Source organism: Phoca vitulina, unplaced genomic scaffold (genome assembly GCF_004348235.1).
Source record: "Phoca vitulina isolate PV1807 unplaced genomic scaffold, GSC_HSeal_1.0 scaffold76, whole genome shotgun sequence".
Classification (NCBI taxonomy): domain Eukaryota; kingdom Metazoa; phylum Chordata; class Mammalia; order Carnivora; family Phocidae; genus Phoca; species Phoca vitulina.
Window position 1 is genome coordinate 655,211 of NW_022589779.1, and position 19,908 is coordinate 675,118.

At 37.3% G+C, this 19,908-nt stretch overlaps 1 protein-coding gene and 1 pseudogene across 2 annotated transcripts in view; one reads left to right on the top strand and one right to left on the bottom strand.

Moving 5' to 3' along the window:
* Window positions 1-19,908, bottom strand: part of TMTC2 (transmembrane O-mannosyltransferase targeting cadherins 2) — a 389,588-nt gene that overhangs the window by 310,523 nt on the left and 59,157 nt on the right. The window lies entirely within an intron of this gene.
* Window positions 16,618-16,800, top strand: LOC116625325 (annotated as a pseudogene).

The following is a 19,908-nucleotide window of genomic DNA, read 5'->3' on the forward strand; positions in this document are numbered from 1 at the left end:
AAAAAAAAAAAACACCTGATATGTTGAGAAATCAGTAATAAAAAAGGAAGCGAGAACATTTTTATTTAGATACATAAGTATAATTAGTGTCCCATGCATTTTTTAATATTGACCTCCGAGAATACAAATACATTTTTACTGCAGAACTGAACTGCAGTAATCCTACTTCTCATGGGGCCAACAATATTCTTTTTTCTGTTTCTATTTCTTTCTTTTTTTTTTTTTTAAGATTTTATCTATTTATTTGACAGAGACATAGCGAGAGAGGGAACACAAGCAGGGGGAGTGGGAGAGGGAGAAGCAGGCTTCCCGCCGAGCAGGGAACCCGATGCGGGGCTTGATCCCAGGACCCTGGGATCATGACCTGAGCTGAAGGCAGATGCTTAAAGACTGAGCCACCCAGGTGCCCCTTTCTGTTTCTATTTCTAACAGACTTTTTAAAAATGAATTTCCTTATTGTTCTCGGCCATTCCATTTGATGGTTAAAGAGTGTGCATACTAAGTTTCATAACTTGTCATAAATGATGCTACTCGGGCTTTTTATATATTCATATCACAAGGTAGCAATACAGTACACAGGATTTATATCATGTATTCAAGAATATCTTTATAATATAGGGGTGCCTGAGTGGCTCAGTCGGTTAAGCGTCTGCCTTCAGCTCAGGTCATGATCCCAGGGTCCTGGGATCAAACCCCGCATCGGGCTCCCTGCACAGCGGAGAGCCTACTTCTCCCTCTCCCTCTGCCTGCCACTCTGACTATCTGTGCGCTCTATCTCTCTGTCAAATAAATAAATCTTTAAAAAAAAAAAAAGAATATCTTTATAATATAAACATTCAAAAAGGAGGTGGTGATTGCTATCAAAAATCAGCACTGAGTCCGATATTTTAGGGAAATTATCTAAAGGCCATCTACTCTGTATTTCTCACAAAAGGGAAAAAAGGAATAAAGTATTTTATTACTCTTCGAAGCTGGACAAATTTTTTTCTTAGACGTTAAAATGGTCAGTTATCTGACCACTCATCTGATTAGTGAAAATGAGTAAAATACCCTCTTTCACTCTAAGATTATGCAAAGCAAACAAGAAAGCAGCAGTTTTGGCACTAAATACTTAACGTAAAGGTTTAAAAAGCAGATACTGGCAAAAAGCTTACGTTGTGCTTTGCTCAATTCATTAACAATCTTACAGAGGGTGTGGATGTGCTAAAAGGCAAACAAAAGATGAAGAACAGATAATTAATAAAAATAATCTTTCCCGTAATCAAATACTTACAAATAAATTGTACACAAAGGAACTTACAAAACATCCACTTTTAAAGGAACAACCTGTACTCCAAAAGTAGAAATCTAACCACTGAGGTTCCATTAACGCCAGAACTATGACATGTAACATCGTAAGAATGTGGCTATTTTATTTAACTGCTATGCCAAATGAAATTGCTAAAAGAGCCATCCATTATTACATCTTTACTACCCTTGATTCCAGTTCAATCTACACCTGCCAGTGTGTACTTTCTGAATGAGATATTAATCATATGCTTATCCTGATAGGTTTTGTAAGGTACAATTGTGCCTTGAATATCAAGTTTCTAAATTATAAATGTGAGTTAAATTTGAAAGTCTTATCACATGAAACATTCTTATTTGCTATCCTTTATGAGTGACCAGAGTAGAATAATCTATTTAATAGGTCCTATTTGCTACTTACACCCCCAGCCTAAATCCTTCAGCATCTCCCCATCAGCCCGGTTACTATAAAGCCCATCAGAATTTGGCCTTTACCAATCTTTGCCTCCTGAAATCCAATCATTACCAACACCATCTCCAGTACTATGACCAGTGCTTTCTACTCTCCCATGATGTTAAGACTCTTTGCCTCTGTTCATATTATGCTCTCTGTCTGGAATGTACTTCTCCGCCACATTGTTTTGCCCAGAGAGCTACTCAGCCTTAGAAGGCTGAGCAAGAATTCTTAATTGACTGACAACCACAAGGAAAGGCACTTTCCACTTTAGTACTTTGCAAGCCTTATTTCAAACTTCTTTAGGAGGGTGAAGCTGAAGGAGAGAGAAGATTCTGGATGGACCTAGAATGCCCATTATCTAATAATGTGCCCATCACAATTCTGTAGGCATGGCTGGGTAATAATGAAATATTATAAGATATTATCTCTGCTCTTAAGCTACAGAGAATGTTGTTGAGGAGGTAAGGCTATTGTACGTAAAATAAGTAGTAGACATTAACAAAATTTGACCAAAAACAAGAGATCAGAATAATAATGAAGAAGATTTACATAGTATTTTAAAACTTACAAAGTAATTTCCCCCTATTACCAAATGCAATCCTTACATCTGGGTGAAAAAGTGATTTGTATTATAACCAACTTACTGAAAACAGAGTCAGAAAGTTACACTACTGTTCCTAATGATGGATCTGGGACATGATTCTAGAATACTACTGTAACTCACCATCACTTCACTTTCCTCCTACAAGGTGCAACCCCCATAGAGAAGTAGGTAGAGGAAAGGGGCCTTGATAGAAGCTTTGAAGAATGGGAAGGATCTGGACAGGCAGAAAGGGAGAAAACAGCCAAGTCATGATGAAAAACTATGGAAACAATATGAACATCAACAATTTGAGAGCCTTTGAAGAGATGGATCTGCAAGAGCAAAAAAAAAAAAAAAAAAAAAAATCAGCTGGAGAGTGGGAAACAGACCCAGTAGGTAAGGAGAGGCAAAGCCGAGCAAAGGTATCCGGGATGAGATGGTACATAAAAGTTTGCGACTGGCAGTTTGTGAGTAAGGCAACATCAGATTTAAAGAATTTAAAAAAAAATTAAATAATGCTCTCCAGAACATTTTATTGGGGAAAACCTCACTCCAATTCAATGTGAGTTAACAGTTTACAGCAGCTGGCAAAACTTAAACACAGAGAACATTCTGAATCCTCTGTAAAGATGATTACAAAATAAAACACGAATGTATCCTCTAAAGATTTCCTTTACAAAATCCACAGTATAGAAAGAGGAAATCGTTCTTAGTAGATTTCCTTTTGATTGATTCCTTTGTTTCACTGCCTTGCTATATCAATACAACTATTTTTAAGAGAAATGCTTATTTAACCTACCTCAATTACCAACCAGGTTCTATACTGATTGCTCTAAGTAGGAGAACCAAAAATGTCCCTTTTCCCAGATGAACATGACATCATGTGTAGTGCTCTGGTATAGTTATTAATTATGCCCTCTTTTATTCTTAAAAAGGTTCCAGCTTGGATAATGAGAAATGAGAAAGTCACTCTAAGCTACAGTATATGACAACTAATGATATCAAGGCTGTGACCACAGACTCTGTGTTATACAACCGAAGGGGCACCATTTACACTGAAATCTATGCATATGGCACCCCCTGGAATCATGTAACACAGAAACAGGGGACCATGGAGATCAACTGAGCCCATGGACGCCTACTTTCAGGGCACACTTTCAAGTTTGTTTAACATGACACACATTTGTCCAGTAGAATTTAGTGTCCAAACTAAATCCCCATCAGGAAATGAAAAGAAACAAAATATGCAGGTGACCCCCAAAGCCAACACACACCCAGAGTGGAAACAGGATGCTGTGCTAGCGCTCCCTGGGGGCCAGTTACAGTACTGCGCCACCTGCTGATAGCTAGGAATGACCTACATTGGCCCTTTCCTCTCTTTGCTCCATGTTTTAAAAAACAAAAATCTAAACATAAAGGAGGCACCCTTGGAAATGCTAACATGAATAAGCCAAGGCAGTCTTTCTTTCCTTTTTTTTTTTTTTTTGAAGCCAAGACATTCTTAACATACATTGGCTAATATTGATATTTATGTATGTATCACTGGAAACTCAGTAAAAGTTAGTTCAATTCAATGAGATATTCCCACATACACCTTAAATTTCTTGGTAAAACCAGAAATTGGGTTTTATTCACACACTCAGACACTCAGACAACCCATTGCCAGTTTTTTCCTAAATTATATTTCCTCTTAAGAAGAAAGAACACAATTCTCTCAAAGAATGAAAATTTGCCAAGCCCTCAACTAGAGACTAAAGAAACTAAAAGATTATAAATGTGTCAGAGAAAAATCAAACCAAACATAAAAGGAAAATGGGCTGAATTTTGTCTCTTTCCACTAGATACGACTTGGTACATTTACATTCCCTACCACAGTGCTTTTGAAAAAGGAAGAAATATGAGCATCATTATGTATCACAGGCTTTTACTGCTACTAGAGACTAAGGCTGGCCTCAAGCAGAACATTTTTATTCTCCAGTAAAAATATTTTTCTTTTTGAGATTGCAAAAAATTTCAGTGACTATTATTAATTATCTAGAATTCCATGAACTTCAGGAGGCCTAAAATCAGGTATAATTACTTTACACATCCTCTTTTAACATTCCTTTTATATGCATCTCCCACATGGTATATTCTCATAGGCCCTCATGGCTCCTGAGGATGGCAATCTTGTTTCTGTCATTTCCCTCAGGCCCTAGAAAACAGGCAGCCCCTGCTTTAATTTTTTCCTTGCCATTAAGATTTTTTAATTAGTAGCAAAATAAACCCTAAAATAAAACCCTGCTTACCCATGCATTTTGGTGTCTGTCTTACCAATGGCAAAATTCGCAATTTATCTGAACCCTGAATGGATATCATGTAGTTGGTTTGTGGCAGAAGCAACATCTTGTTTCTGGATATACTTCCCTCTTATTCCTTTAGAACAAAACACTGGTTTGGTCTGGGCTGGGGAAGGGAACGCTCAAACACTATTCCTCAGCCTCCCGGAGAGCTAGCTGTGGCCATATGATCAAATTCCAGTAAATGAGACACAGTGGAAGTGATAAGAACAACTTCCAGGTCCTGCCCCTGAAGGAAAAGTGGGAGCCATCCACTTTCTGCTCCCCAGTACCGCCTGAATGAAGACACAATGCTGGAAGACATGGCACCCATCTAAGACCTGGGATGAAAGCCCCGTCTTAAGCTGGATTGAAGGAGCTCTCTCAGTTCTAGATAGGAATTTTTACATGAGAGAAAAATGCACTTCCCTCACACTGAGGCCACTGTTATTTTGGCTTTTCTTCTTCTTCTTCTTCTTCTTCTTCTTCTTGTTCCTTCATTGTTCTTCATTTCTTAGATAAAATAAGTGAGGAAAAAGGTAAAGATATCCTGGATGAAAGGGGTGTTCCTCCTAACCATTGGCAGGGCAATATCAATTCTCAAAAATGTCCAAACAACAAGGGATTCTTCTTTCCATTCTGACAGAAAAATCTTGCCTAAAATTCTCATCTCTGAAACTGCCAAGAAAAAAAAAAATCTGCTTTAAGAAAATGGGGGAAAAAAAAAAGGTCTCAAGAGGCCACTTTAGGGCTCAAGCATTAATATCCTGGCTAAAGAAATAGCCCTCCTCATTTTGCTATGGAAAAATTACATGCTAGACAAATTTTCTTTAGTCCTCAGTACATAAACCACTACCTGGGAAACTCTAACAGTCCGAACAATATTAATTATTTATCACAAATCAACAGATATTTTATCACAAGCTGCAATACAATCAGAAGAACACTAGGTTGAGCAGTAACAAATCACTGCCAAGCTTTTGACTGTACATAATTTGAAACAAAACTTAAAACTGCCAAAAAGACATAGAAGCTGGGAGTCCCTAGTGACAACCAATATAACTAACTCAGGAGTAACTGTGAAGAAAAGTGAAGTGGGAGAATGTTTAGAAGCTGCAAAGCAACATATAACATATAACATATAACATTTTCACTTGGGCTCAATTTTCCCATCAAAAAACCAACATGGCATATAAATTATATGAAGAAAAACTGTAAACTACATATACATCAAAATACCAAACCACATTTGAAAACAAACCGAAAAACAAAACAAAAAAACAAAACTTCTTTCAAACCTCTGTGAATAAAGAAATATGAGGACATTTTTCTAAGTAATTAGTAATTATCCTTTCTTTTATACATACAAAAGAGGTACCTCTGCCTGCCCCAACACTGCTTTCCAGTTTGTATCAAAAGCTGAGTAATTCCACAGATCCTAACAGAAACAAGGACCCAGGATAGAATTTGAATAGTTGTAAAATTCCAGAATTTCTTGGGGAATTAGCATTATTTGGCTTAGCTTTTGATTCTAGGGAAAAAAAGAATTAAATTTATTTGAGTATGGGGGAGACAGAAAATGCTCTGTTAACTATTTACTGTTCACCTTAATGAAAGTCAAAATTTTTCTACTTCCCCCAATGATGCAAACTACTTCCTGTGTCTACCATCAGTAGACAGTAGACTGTCTGTAGACTGTTGATAGCCATTAGTCAAGAGAGTTTCCTGAGCTCTAAAAATGTGACAAGTGTAAGTGATGACTGAATTCTTTATTTTAATTAATTTTAATTGTCACGTGTGGCTAGTGACTACCATATTGGATAATGGGGGTCTAGATGGTGCTCCACTTCTCCCATCTTTTGAGTCTCCACTCAAATGCTATCTCCTCTATGAAACATTTCCACATCCTACAACCTAGAAGTTAGATCTCTTTCCTCTAGTATACCACAGCAATTTAAATACACACAGAGAAGTCTGCATTGGGATTAGGTCAATACATAAGACAAAAAAATATAGTTGAATCAAAATTACTCTTAAGAATCCCTTACAAAGAGGGGCGCCTGGGTGGCTCAGTCGTTAAGCGTCTGCCTTCGGCTCAGGTCATGATCCCAGTGTCCTGGGATCGAGCCCCGCATCAGGCTCCCTGCTCCGCGGGAGGCCTGCTTCTCCCTCTCCCACTCCCCCTGCTTGTGTTCCCTCTCTCTCGCTGTGCCTCTCTGTCAAATAAATAAAATCTTTAAAAAAAAAAAAAAAAAAAAGAATCCCTTACAAAGACCCTAATTCCTAAATTAAATCTAGACAGTTTTTCTCCCAAAATGGAAGCAAATTCCTGTTTGTTCAGTAAAACACCAAATGTAGTAGCAGGTTTGCATTTAAGGGCCATAATATGAGAAAACTTCACATCTAAATACCCAGTTGACAGCAGCAGAGAGAGAGACACAACGTCAGTGAGGCCAACCCTGGGAAGAGAAGATGCGCTTGCCCCGTAACACTTACTTGGGTGCAAATGTGCACAGGGCACAAGCAGAAGCAATGCAGCAGCCCCTCCTTCCCTTTTCTCACCCACTGCTCCCCCGATCTCGCCTACCTACTTGCCTTCCTTAACTACCCATTTCATGTCCAACCTCCCTATCCCTGCTGCAGCCATCCTAGATATTTCAATTCATGTAAATGAAAGGTAGGTATGATGGAATTCCATTAAAATAGCACTTACCACTTTCTATTGTTCATTAGTTATTTATACATAACCTCTCTGTCCTGCTCAATTATTTTTGTCTTATTCATATGTCAATATAATTTGTATTGTTGTCAAATGCAAAAGCACTGAATTTAAGCTACACCATTATTTGTTCTTATTTATAATAAAATTAAGGACTGGTTTGAAAGCAAATGTACCAAACTCAAAAGCCTTCAGTGGCCAAAAAAAAAAAGGAAGGTGTCCTGTCTCACGTGTGACAACCATCATGCAGCTCCTGCTGGTGGGGTGGGGCCCCTGTTACCGGCTCTTCCAAGGTTTCAAGGAAAGCCAGAAATTCAGGTGTTTATTTGCAATTCAATTTGTAAATGTTTAACTTACTCAATTAAAAAAAAAAAAAATGATACTGACTATATCAAACAAATGGTTCTGGCAGGCCATGAATTTCTGATCTCTGCCCTACCGGGTAAAGTGCTCTAGGCAAATTCACTTTCTTGCAACAACTCTTTACTATGCATGCACCCATCTAGGAATACTTTGGTGAACAAGACATTTAAGTTACTGGCTCTGGGACAATTATGTTTTGATAGGCAGGCAGATACTACACAAGACAACAAATTAAGGTAATTTTAGATAATCAAAAAGGTTATATCTAAAGCACAGTGATTAAAGAGAGATGGACTCATTCAGATTAAGTGCTTAGGGCAAATCAGCCTCCCCCTTGGCTTTTCTTATATAAATGAAAGATAAAATCACCTCAAGGGAAAGCTTAACTAAGCTATTTTAGAGGTCAGTGGTTGTGTTTATTTACCTTGCTCTGAGGATTAACACATCCTCTTTTGTAGGCTAGACTCTATGGAAGAACATTATTGAATCCTCAAACAGATGGGAAAATCCTGCTGAACTAAAAATAAAGCGTTCCATTCTAACATTCTGTAATAGAGTAAAATGTATCTGAAAATCTGAAACCCTAAATCTTTCAGATACCCTTATAAACAATGAGCCAAGAGCTACTAGAAGCAAATCAATTCATCAAATGCATATGTTTAAGGAATTTAATTGCCTAACCATTTACTACAGTCATATCATATTAAAAGGGATAAATTTCACAGACTGGAAGGTTTATTATTTCCTAGGCGAACTCAAGTAAAAGTCACAATTTGACTTGCAGTTATGCATTTTATTAAGAGTACAATAATAAATTACTCAAAAACACTTAAATTCTAATGGGATTCACATCCACACACAAAATTAAACTCTAGCAGTAGAGTTTTAGACTTAGGGTAACATATAATTTTCAATAAAAAGTCAGCCTATAGTCATCCTGGTTCTTCGGATTTTGATACAACTATATTAAAAGAAAACAAAACTCAGCCACGAAAATAAATGTTCTTACATCACTTCCCACATTTATGCTCCAGAAAACATGGAGGGAAGATGATGGCTTGAACACATGCAGATTCTAGGTCACCATCATAATTGTTTGGTAGCTGCACTTAACGTCTACATCTCACACCGCTGGCTATTCAAGCAACCCTGCCACACTCCAGTGCCCCTCAACTGGCCCTGGAGAAGAGGAGACACCTGATGAATGGTGAGCTGCGGATTGAGCTGGACATGGTGTCTCAGTCCCGCCTCGGCACTCTTTGGGATCCACCTACCTGTGAGACTGCATATTTTTATGTGCTCTCTAGGCCACACGGCAGCTAGGCAGACTCCGCCTTTGGAGAAGAAGGTCTCTGAGGGCCCACGCTGCCCATGGCTGGGTATGGAAGACTTGTCTGGAAAAAAGTATCAGCCCTCCCAATTGTCACACTCTACGCCACATTCAAAACAGTGTTATTGGTAATTCAGCAATATGATCTCCATTGATGCCTTACTCTCTCTTAACTGGTTCGGATTCTAGACAAAAAACTATATATAGACTCTCAGAACCTCAACTCCAATGACCAATAAATATACAACTGCAGAAAATCCTGCATCAACGCCATAAACTAAGGAAGCATCCCTCTCAAGATGCCAGAAATGTTGAGGAATTTATCCTGGATATGTTGCATATGGAACCTAATTAAAAAGACATTAAGGGCCTCAAAAAACCAGCCACACCTCCAGAAAACTACCCAGTGTTGTGGGAAGTAAACAAACCATGTTTGGCAGAATTCCACTAACACATCTTAATCTGCAGAGTTAGGAGCTGGAAGTATGGACAGGCCATGGGGTATTGGGCACACACTACTTAGCATAACTCAGAGCAGCTGTGTTAGAAGGCCCCACAGTCACAAAACCTTTACAACATGCAAAAAAAAAAAAGTGTGCCAGGGTCCTTTCCCTCTATTGCGAGCTTAAGTACCACAAAGGGGGCTGGACACAGGCATAGGACAAACCTGGCTCTGAGATCAAAGCAAAAACACAGACCCAAGTGTGAATTCTCTCCCTACAGATACACTAAATGGCAGAATGGAAGACCGCAGACACAACACTCCTCTGCTGGACTTTGTACAGCTCCATCATCCTCTCTGCCTAACTTCTAGAACCTTCCACGGACAGTGTTGATTTTTACCAACTAGCCCTCCGGCACGAGTTCTAAGAGAAGGAGCCTCCAGGTAATCCTGTAAGACTGCAAGATAAACTCCAGTTCTGAACAGACCTCTCCTTTCGGGAAGAGGACTTAGCAGAATAAATAAACACACACACACACACACACACACACACACACTTTGAAACACAGAAAATATGAAGAAAACTTATTTAAAGATTTCAGGAAATCAATTCTTAACCTCACCTTTGTATTCTTACTACAATTTGAGAAAACATGGCCTCTACGAAATACGAGATCTGAGAGAGCAGCATGATATTTTGCAAAGAGCAGGGAAAGGACGAGCTGAGGAAGGAGCAGGATTTAAAGGTAGCTGGGTTTCTTTCAGGAAACAGTTTACTGAAGCTGAAAACTCAATAGCAGAATATAAATCCTCAGGAAGACAAACAGCAGAATCAATCAGCAGAAAACAAACTTCTTCCATTCCAAGGAAAAGAAAAAAAAAAAAAAGAATCAGATGAAGAAGGAAAAGCAAGATATGGAGTAGAAAGAATAGAAACCAATCTACACGTAACCTTAAAAGAGACAGAAAAGATGACAAGGGAAAAAATATCAAACATTTGTGGGGAAGAAACTTCCACAGGCTGATGAAAAGCTGAAGGAATAAGGTAACCCTCAGTAACGGGCAAAGTAATGAAAATTGACCAAAGTCTAGCTACATCCTAGATCATCTTTGAAGTGTAAGAATTTTTTTAAAAAATCCTAAAAGCATCAAGACAGAAAAATGTAAAAACTACACAAGAGGAAAATATCAGACTGGCTTCAAATTTTCCCAGAAGTCAAGGACTCAATATTTCAACTCAAGAATAACAGACTCTCACAAGTTGTTCATTTGTGATTGAAAACAGAGAACAGCAATAGGCAAGGGTCCTTACATATTTGTATGTAAAGGCAGCATTCAGATGCATACAGAGCCAATATAAAAATTTTTAAAAAATAGCTATTATAAATGCTGCCATAAAAGGGAATGCAAAGGGCACAATTCTAAAGAATATAAATGTATGAAAACATAAAAACAATAATAATATGCCAAAAGAAATGGAGGGAGAAGAATGGTAAAAGGAAGCAAACCTGAGTAAATCCTGTCAGTTTTAAAAGAGGATATCAATGTATCTTTTCTTATATCAATAATGAATAGGAAAATATGTTTATGGCTCTAAAAAACTTAAGGGAGAACCAAAAAGGAACCAAAGAAACGCATTCCTCTGAAATCACTTAAAAACGAGTATTTCAAGACAGTATCTTAGAATGAAAAGATAAGATACAAGTAAAGATACACACACATGCACACACACAGATAGAATATAGTGGGGGGCTTGTAGTGTACAGGATAAAGGGAGGAGTAAGGGGGACACATATATAAAATCTATTCTATGAACAAAGGTAAGGACTGTCAAAAGAATATCCACATATGACATTTGAGCATACTAAAATCTGTGGTGTAGGTGTTACCCTTAAACTGTAAGCAGAAAATCTGCAAATTAGGGAGGTTTCATGTAACAAAAAATAAAGTACTAAATATATACAATAAAAGAGAATGTAGAAACCTAGCAGGGTAGGAAATAAAGCTCTCACTTTTTGTCCATTTAAACAAGCAAGAGAAATGGATATTCGGAGAATTTGAATATTACAATTGATAGGGTTACTTTAATGAATGTATGTTAAGTTCTACACTCCATAAAAGGTACACCTTTCATTGTTGGGGAGTATTTTGAAAACAAATCCTCCAGCACAGTTTTAAAAGGAAGCTTTCTTTTATCACAACAAACCGAAATGATAAATTTTAAATGTGAATAAAAAAAACTTGCAAGTTAAATATTACTTTATCAAATAATAAAAATAAGTTGAAAGTAGAAATAGAGAACATGAGAAAATCATGATAAAATTAACACCTATGCTTTGTTGCAAGTAGTAATGAGAGGCAAATTTCTAACAAAATGCTTTCATTTCTAAGCACTATAAGGTAGGAAAAGTTAAGTAAGCATTCAACTACGTAAGTTAGAAATATAACAAGAAAAAAAACAAAGATATAAAGATCAAGTCAGAAATTGATTATAAACAGAAAAAAAATGAAAGAACTGATTAACACATCCAAGAGCATGTGTTATGAAATAAAAGTATATTAAAGATAGAACCCTCTAAATCAGTAATTCTCAAAATTTACTGCATCTACAGATTACTTGAGGAAATTATTAAAAACATACTGACTCAGCTGCAGAGGATGATGTCCAGGACTGTCCGCTTTAAACTAGGACCCCAGTGGTTTAGACACCTGTGGTCTCAGGACAACACTTTGAGAATCTGAAAAAATGTCTTATATTCAGCTCAAGTCTATTAAAGACAGACAGATAAAAGAACTCAGTTAGGAGGAGACACAAAAACATGCCAAGATTTTTCAAGTTATAAGAAAACACCATGCACCATTTTATCCTAATAAATTTTAAACACAGAGAGATATAATTTACTTTCCAGGAAAAAAAAAATTATTCATTAAAGAAGAAAAATAAAACTGAACAGATCAATAGCCACAAAGCAATAAAAAGCTGTCAATGAAATACCTTGTAAAGAGAGCCAGGCCAATATCGTTACGAAGATAAAGTCATACAAACCCAAGGGACAGATGCTTGTGTCATATAAAATGTTTCAGAGAACATAAAAGCTCCCCAAATGATTTTATGATGCTAGCATAATCCTGATAAATACAGCTTAAAAAAAGAAAACCACAGTCCAATGATGAAACAAATACAAAAATAAACTACTTGCAAATAGACTCTAGCAGTGTATTAATATATCACCCTGTACCTATGTTGGTTTTATTCTCAGGTGCAATATTCATTTAGTTACAGGGAAATTATTAGCGTAATTCTTTACATCAATATGTGAAGGCAGCAAAACAAATGAGTAACTACATTTTTTTTTTAATGGAAACTGTCTGTTAAAGACAGAGTGAAAACACATATTTACCTCTGCTCTCTCACAAAACCCCAGCGAAACATCAGTGAAAAGATTTTTTTCAAGGGGTGTAAACACTCGAGGACACTTTGTTGAGAGGCCACACTTTGCCCATATACTCATAACACCTTTCTGTATCACAGTATTTAATCATGCATTCAATAAATGTGTATTAAAATTTAGTCTGTGTCAGTTAGTATGTTAGATATTTTTAACTTTTCACCTTCCCCCAGAAAGATTATTAGCTCCCTAGAATAGGTGCCCTGTCATCGTACTCACCATCTTGTCATCCTGGTCAGATCACTGGGGTGCAAAAAGTATTTGTCAAAAAACGAAAAGAATGAGAGAAAAGGAAGAATCTATTTATTAAAAAGGAGCATTAAAAAAAGGGAATAGATCATCAACAAGATTTTTAATTGAAAACACAAATATTCAAGAACTCAGTGTGCATCCATATCGTTTAGCTGTCACTACACAAGGATTTTGGGGGTGAGACTTCCACAGGACGCATACTAGCAGCGTAAGCCAAGGCAAGCCAGCTTCAGGTCCTGGCCCTGGCTCTGCTAGCCTAGAACTCTCTGACAGCTTAGAGTTCAAAGCCTCTTGCCACTTTGGATCATAAAGCCTTAGAAGTTTCTGTGTCTGGGCTTTCAATGCTGATGCTGAAAATGTTCCAGCCTTCTACCTATTTCCAACATCACAAGGCTGAGTATGCTTCAAATATTAGCTGGCCCCCTCCCGGGCTGCACACTCTCCACTGTAGGCTTTCTGGAACATCCTAACAACTGCATACCCTTATCTATGTCTGCACTTTCCCATTCCTGGGAAGAATCCCAATGAACTAAGTTACTGTGTCTCTCCCAATTTCCTGTTTTTCATCAACTAAATGTCCTTAAGAAAGAAGATGGTGTTGATTCAGTGTCTCCCCCTGCGATGATCCTTCCCTAAGCCCGGAAGAATGGACAAACATCTGCCCAGTGACTGATCACTAGCTATATTTGTTTCAACTTAGTTCCTGTACTTCATTTCCTCCTCCTCAGAGGAACCACAAATAACAGGGAATGGGTTTTCCGGCTCTCTGCCCTTCCACAGTTGCATTTGTTAGCTTACTTCTTATAAAGATAATTCTTCTAAAACTAGCCTGACGAAAGTACCAAACATGGCAAAGAGTTCCTCAATATTCAGATAATGTTCCCTATATCACCATGTCCATTTCCTTCACCAATTACCCCAAGCGCATTGCAGGCAATACTCTTCTAGCTTCCTAGTCTAGAAATCCTGGACTCATTGGGATTCCCTCTTCTTCATGCTTACATTCAATCTCTCGAGACTTATCAAAGGAAATAATGCCTTGATGGACAGGCAAGGGGAAAAGAGGTTAAGTGACCAGAGCATTCCTCTCAGGAAGAGACACAGGGGGTGAGGCTGGTGTTATGTATGTGGTAAAGACCAGGACGCTCTGGGACAAAACACTCCAACAGCTCTACAGAACTGCATAAGCATTTGAGAGAATGGGGACAAGTGAGGAGAGACAAGATGAGAGAGAATGGGGACAAACAGGAGAGAAAAGATGCCCAACAATGTGGCAGAAGGCTGGAACCAGAGTAGAGACAGAAAGAAGCCATCGATGAACATTCCCCAGAGTAATAAGAATGGAGGGGATTTTTAAGGCTGAGATTTCCAAGGGTCCACTTTAAGTTGTTGCTGTATTGTATCGCAAACCCCTGGCTTACATCAAACCCTCATCAACGTCTGCGTACCTAACATTAACATCAGTGGGGCTCTGGTAAAAATGTGGTCACTTTAGCCAAGCAGGTTCCCAGAGTGTGGAAAAGAGACGTCACAAGCAGACACACTGTGTAAAAGAGATCCATCCAGAACTCGGCAAAAGCAGAAACTAGAGTTGGCAGTGCCTAGGGAAATGTGAGTTTTCTACGAATCCCGAAAGACAGGAAGGTCACAGGGAATTCCGCCATATGTAGGAGAGGAATTCAAGCTAACAGTTCTTGGAATCTCTGAGGCCACAGCTTGGAGGCTATAGCATGTGTCTCACTGTTGAGCCATCTCATTTCAAGCAACACTGTACTCATCCCAATCCTCGCTGCCCTGCAACTGTTCCTACCTGAGCAGGCTTGCACCTCATTTTAACAACAAACCATTAACCATTACCAAGCAACATGCTATGCCAGGCAGAGGTAAGCACATTATATCAGTATCTCCTTTCACGTTCAGTACAACAAAAAATATACTCTGTTCTGTAACAGGTAAGAAAATGGAAACTCAGAGAAGTTAAACCTGGTTAAGATCACAGTGCTGCTGAGTGGGAAGGATAAAAACTGAACTCATCCACTCGAGACAAAACCCTTGCTCCTTACTGTTCACTTACTGCATCCTCAAGCCAGGAGGTCCCTTTCTATAGGTGAATGCTTAGCTTCTAACTCCTAATTTGCCACTGAATGCTCTCTAAGAAGCCTTACCCACAGTACGAGCTAATACCCAGTAAGAAACAGTTTTAGTAGATGATTTAATATTCTCCCAAAGCTAAGAAAATAGAGTCATTGAATGAAAATCTGAGAATATGTACACATTTGGTTTTGTTTGGTTTGGTGTTTTTAGTTTTTTTGGGTTTGTTGTTGTTGTTTTACACTGGTTGTAAATAGAAAGGTATGGCCAAATATCGATCAGAAATCTTGCTAGGAAGATGCCACAAATATCTTGGGAGAGATTCAACTAAATGAGAGCTCCTCAGGAATGCTGACTACACATTTTAAAGTAAGAATTAGAAAACAACACAGTTATTTTCTTCATATAGTCACTTCCCAAGTTTACTTGGTTAGTTTGTCTTTCCTAATCCTGAGACCTGACTTTGGACAAAGTAATAGTATGACTTGAATAATGAAGAAATTAGAATGAGGAAAGGAAAAAATACAGGAAATAATCCAGTGGCATCACTATTCATCAGATAGTTATTTAAATACACTTCTCTAAAACTTAGGTTATTGAGGTAACCCAAAATCTTTTCAGAGAATGCCTTGAGCCCTGGTGAATATCTAAAACTTGTTTTTATTTTGTTACATAAAATGACCAAGAGCTGTTCTAAGAATTTAAAGTAACTTTTCCTCCTTCAAATGGCTTGCCTAAAATTTATCTTAAAGGAGAGATAAGATTCTAATTGTAAATTTTGAATACTTCCTTTGCTCTTTGTTGGAAAAGTCCCAAGAATGATACAAAAGCACTTTTATGTGAAGAGGATAAAATGTAACATTGGGGTCTTGATCCCATGTGTGGGTAGCTATCTGATGTGATTACTATATAAGCACTGAGTTCTAGCTTGAGTACTGACAAAATTCCAGTACTTGATTGATATATTATAAACTTTGTTAATAATCATTTGAAAACCTTGCTTTGTGAAAGGCTGGAAATGTAAAAAGTTAAAAAAAAAGTAATGGACAATTATTCCAATGTCTGGTAACATATAGACGCCGTGCCCTTTTTTAGATGACAGCTCAAAAGCTAGTTTGTAAATTGTTAATAATTTATAAATATCAACTCAAGTTCATGCTTAGATGAATTAATGCCTGTAGATTAGAAACCTGGGAGTTAATATGTAAAGTGATTTGGATAAATGTGATTGTATTTAAACCTTTGAAATGCTTCAAAGGCTGTTTTAATAAACACCAGGGCACTGAGACACATTGTCTTGAAAAAATGTTTAAAAGATACAATCTGAGCTTTGCGCAGTGGCAGTATCGTAGCCAATGAGGTTTATCCGAGGCGCGATTATTGCTAATTGAAAAGATACAACCTGGATTTGCCTACTAAAGAGGGTTCTTTCAAACAACAATGATAATAATAATAATAGTAAACACTCAGCTTATACAGCATTTTATAATTGGAAAGAATGTTCCCATTTTCTATTTCATTTAATTGACGTACCACCATGGAAGCAAGACTAACATTATCAACCCTATTTTACCAGTGATGAAACTGATGTTCAGAAGTTAAGACCAGATAAGACTTGAAAGGTGGAGCATTATTGTATAGATCCCAATTCTTGACACCCAATCCAGGATTCTTCCCTTATGGCCACACTGCCTCCTAGAGTGATGTCATATACAGTGATTTTGAAATTCATGTTAAATGTTTAAGAAATGGGAAGCTCTCCTGGACATATACTTACACCAAATAATACTAAAGTAACCAAAATTACTTTATGGTATCTTCAGGGTTTTTATTATTGTTCCAACCTATTCTTACAATAAAGGATAACATGCTTTGAGTTTACATTGCTGTTTGAATGGAAAATAATTACTCCATAGCTTTACTTTCACACATCCAACCTTCTATACGTCTATACTTCTATAAAATAAACTCTGTCATAGACAATTTCATAAAATTAATAATTCAAATCTATCATTCTAGATTTAGGATCTATGCCTAGGAAGGAAACTGTATAAACAGCTACATAAGTTAATGCCAAACTCTTTTTCAAAGTTTTATACCAAGTTACACTCACACTCCCAATATATAAGAATTCCCATGGATCCATATCAGATCTTGGTAAGGTCAGTAATGTTGTAGAATAGTATACAGCAGTATAAATAAGATAGAGCTACATATCACAACAAGAATGAATTTTTAAACATTACATTGAGGTTTTTAAAAGGAAATGACAAAAGCCTTTATAGAGGTCAACAAAGTTCAAAACCAGACAAATGTAAATAAATACATGGTAAAACTACTTTTAAAAAAACAGTGGAATAATAAACACAAAACTCTAGATGGTTTTTTCTTGGTGAAAGCAGAAATATGGGATTTGGGAGAAGTACTTACATAATTATATTTTACCTATATTCTTTTGTAAGTATAAAATAACGTAAAATTTGTATTATTAAAGTGATGTGATAACATCATACAAGCCTTCACATTGCAGTAAAATCTTCAAACAAACACTATTTCTGCCAAAATAGTCAAGAATTTTGATCTTCCTAAGAGTGTCACCTAATCCTTTGATATTTCAATCATACTCTTTTGAAGGGCCTCTCTTGTCATTATCATGGTGATAATTGCCTGATCCAGTCCTGTCATACCCCATTTGTCTACAGGTTTATGTGCTAACTCAGATCTTACTGAGCCACTTGCACTCACTTCATGGAATCCTGCACCCTTTGCAAGATTGTGCATTTTGCATTGCATTTGCATGTGATTTTGAGATGTTCCCAAAAGACAGCAAAAGACTTATCTACCTGATGCCAAAGAGTGGATTGACAAATCATTAATAAATATTCTCATGTTTTTGACAGCAACTTCATAACTGCAGGAATTGTGATAATAAGCACTACACAAGTTGGATTCTTAAACATTAAGTACAACTCCTAACCTGTACATAGCCTCAGATTGCTTTTCAATGAACTGACCGATGAGAAACTAATGAACTGCTGGCCCCTCGAAGTTGCTATAAAGAAGGTAAGGCCATTTACATGGAAAACTCTGTAAACATTCAAGTTTACTTAATCATATGTTAATATTTTAAAGAAACTTTATTCCTGAGCAGATTGCAAGAGAAAGCAATTACACAAATGAAACAATATTTATTTCCACTTAGAACCAAATGAACAAAGCACATCATGACAAATAATAAAGGAATACTTCACTAAGCATGTCCCAAAGATCACTGGAAGAGGTTCTCGTTTGCTTCCTTATTAATAGAGTCCCAGTGAATTAAACTGCAAGCTCTTCAAACTATGTTGAAAATAGGATTCACTCATTTTCAACTTTACAAGAACATATCTACATTAAATAAAGTTAAGGCTACCTACCTATGTAAGCCATGCCCAAATTGAGAATATTTGGGGTTTGTCATGTATTTTCTTTGTATCCCTGGAAATCAGGGTTTTATTTTAGGAAAAGAAACTGGACTAAAAAAGACGAGAGGTTTAAAGTACTTTTAAAAATTGCAGTATTTTTATAATCGCCACTAGCGCACTGATTCGAATTTTCTTCACAGAGAGAAAAAGGCCCTGGAGGCAAAGGGCTCAGTTAGAGCCATTTGGGTGAATGCTCCGGTAGCAGTGTGATATCTGGATTGGTAGGTGCCCATCTGTGTATACAACCAGCAGGGCCGTCACTTCCACTATGTGGTAGATTCCTTTCAAAAACAAAAACAACAACAAAAAAAAAAGTAAATGCTGCAGAGCCCAGGGAAAATGCTGTCAAAATCCACAAATGTCCCCACATTCAACAGAGCTGGTGATTATTGCTAAAAAGCTCCCCAAAGCCAAATCTCCCCAGGTTCTCTATCTGCTTACTTTGTTTATATCCTATCACTGTTCAGGATACTACGCTGACGCTAATTATTCAAAGGCAGGAAGGAGGTCTGTATATTCCTTTGTCCCATGCTGTGACCAAATCTGAAAGCACTAATACCTGCCAAAGCCGCGAAGCCACATCAGTAAGGTGAAATCCTCACGCAGCTTTACTGGCAGGAAAATTACTCCCAAGCACACCCAACCTCCTCTTTTGTAAAGAAAATAAATGCATGCTTTCCCCCCCTTAACTCTCTGACACGGACTCTAGTAACCTGGCTACTCTGCTAATCAAGGACTTTTCTGTCCTTGGAAGTATTTCATATCCCTCAAAGTCCTGACATTCCTACTCGGGAAAATTATAAACCATTATATATATGGGAGCGGTATTGGGGGGCTAGGGTTATTCATTTTTTTTCTAACTTTACATGCTTTTATTAATAAAGAGAATATACTAAGCATCTAACAAATGAGTGATCTTCCTAAGAGTGTCACCTAATCCTTTGATATTTCAAGAAGTGAGAAAAGCAAAACAAACCCAAAGAAAATACAAGGAAATAATGGCCTACGACTAGATAGTTTTATAGATAATGTCACCATAACTCTAAGGACACATAACTCTAATCGTACACAAATTCTTTCACAGAACAAAAAAAGAGGAAATGCTCTCTCAACTCATTTTTTTTTTAAGATTTCAGTTCTACTGGGGTATAAC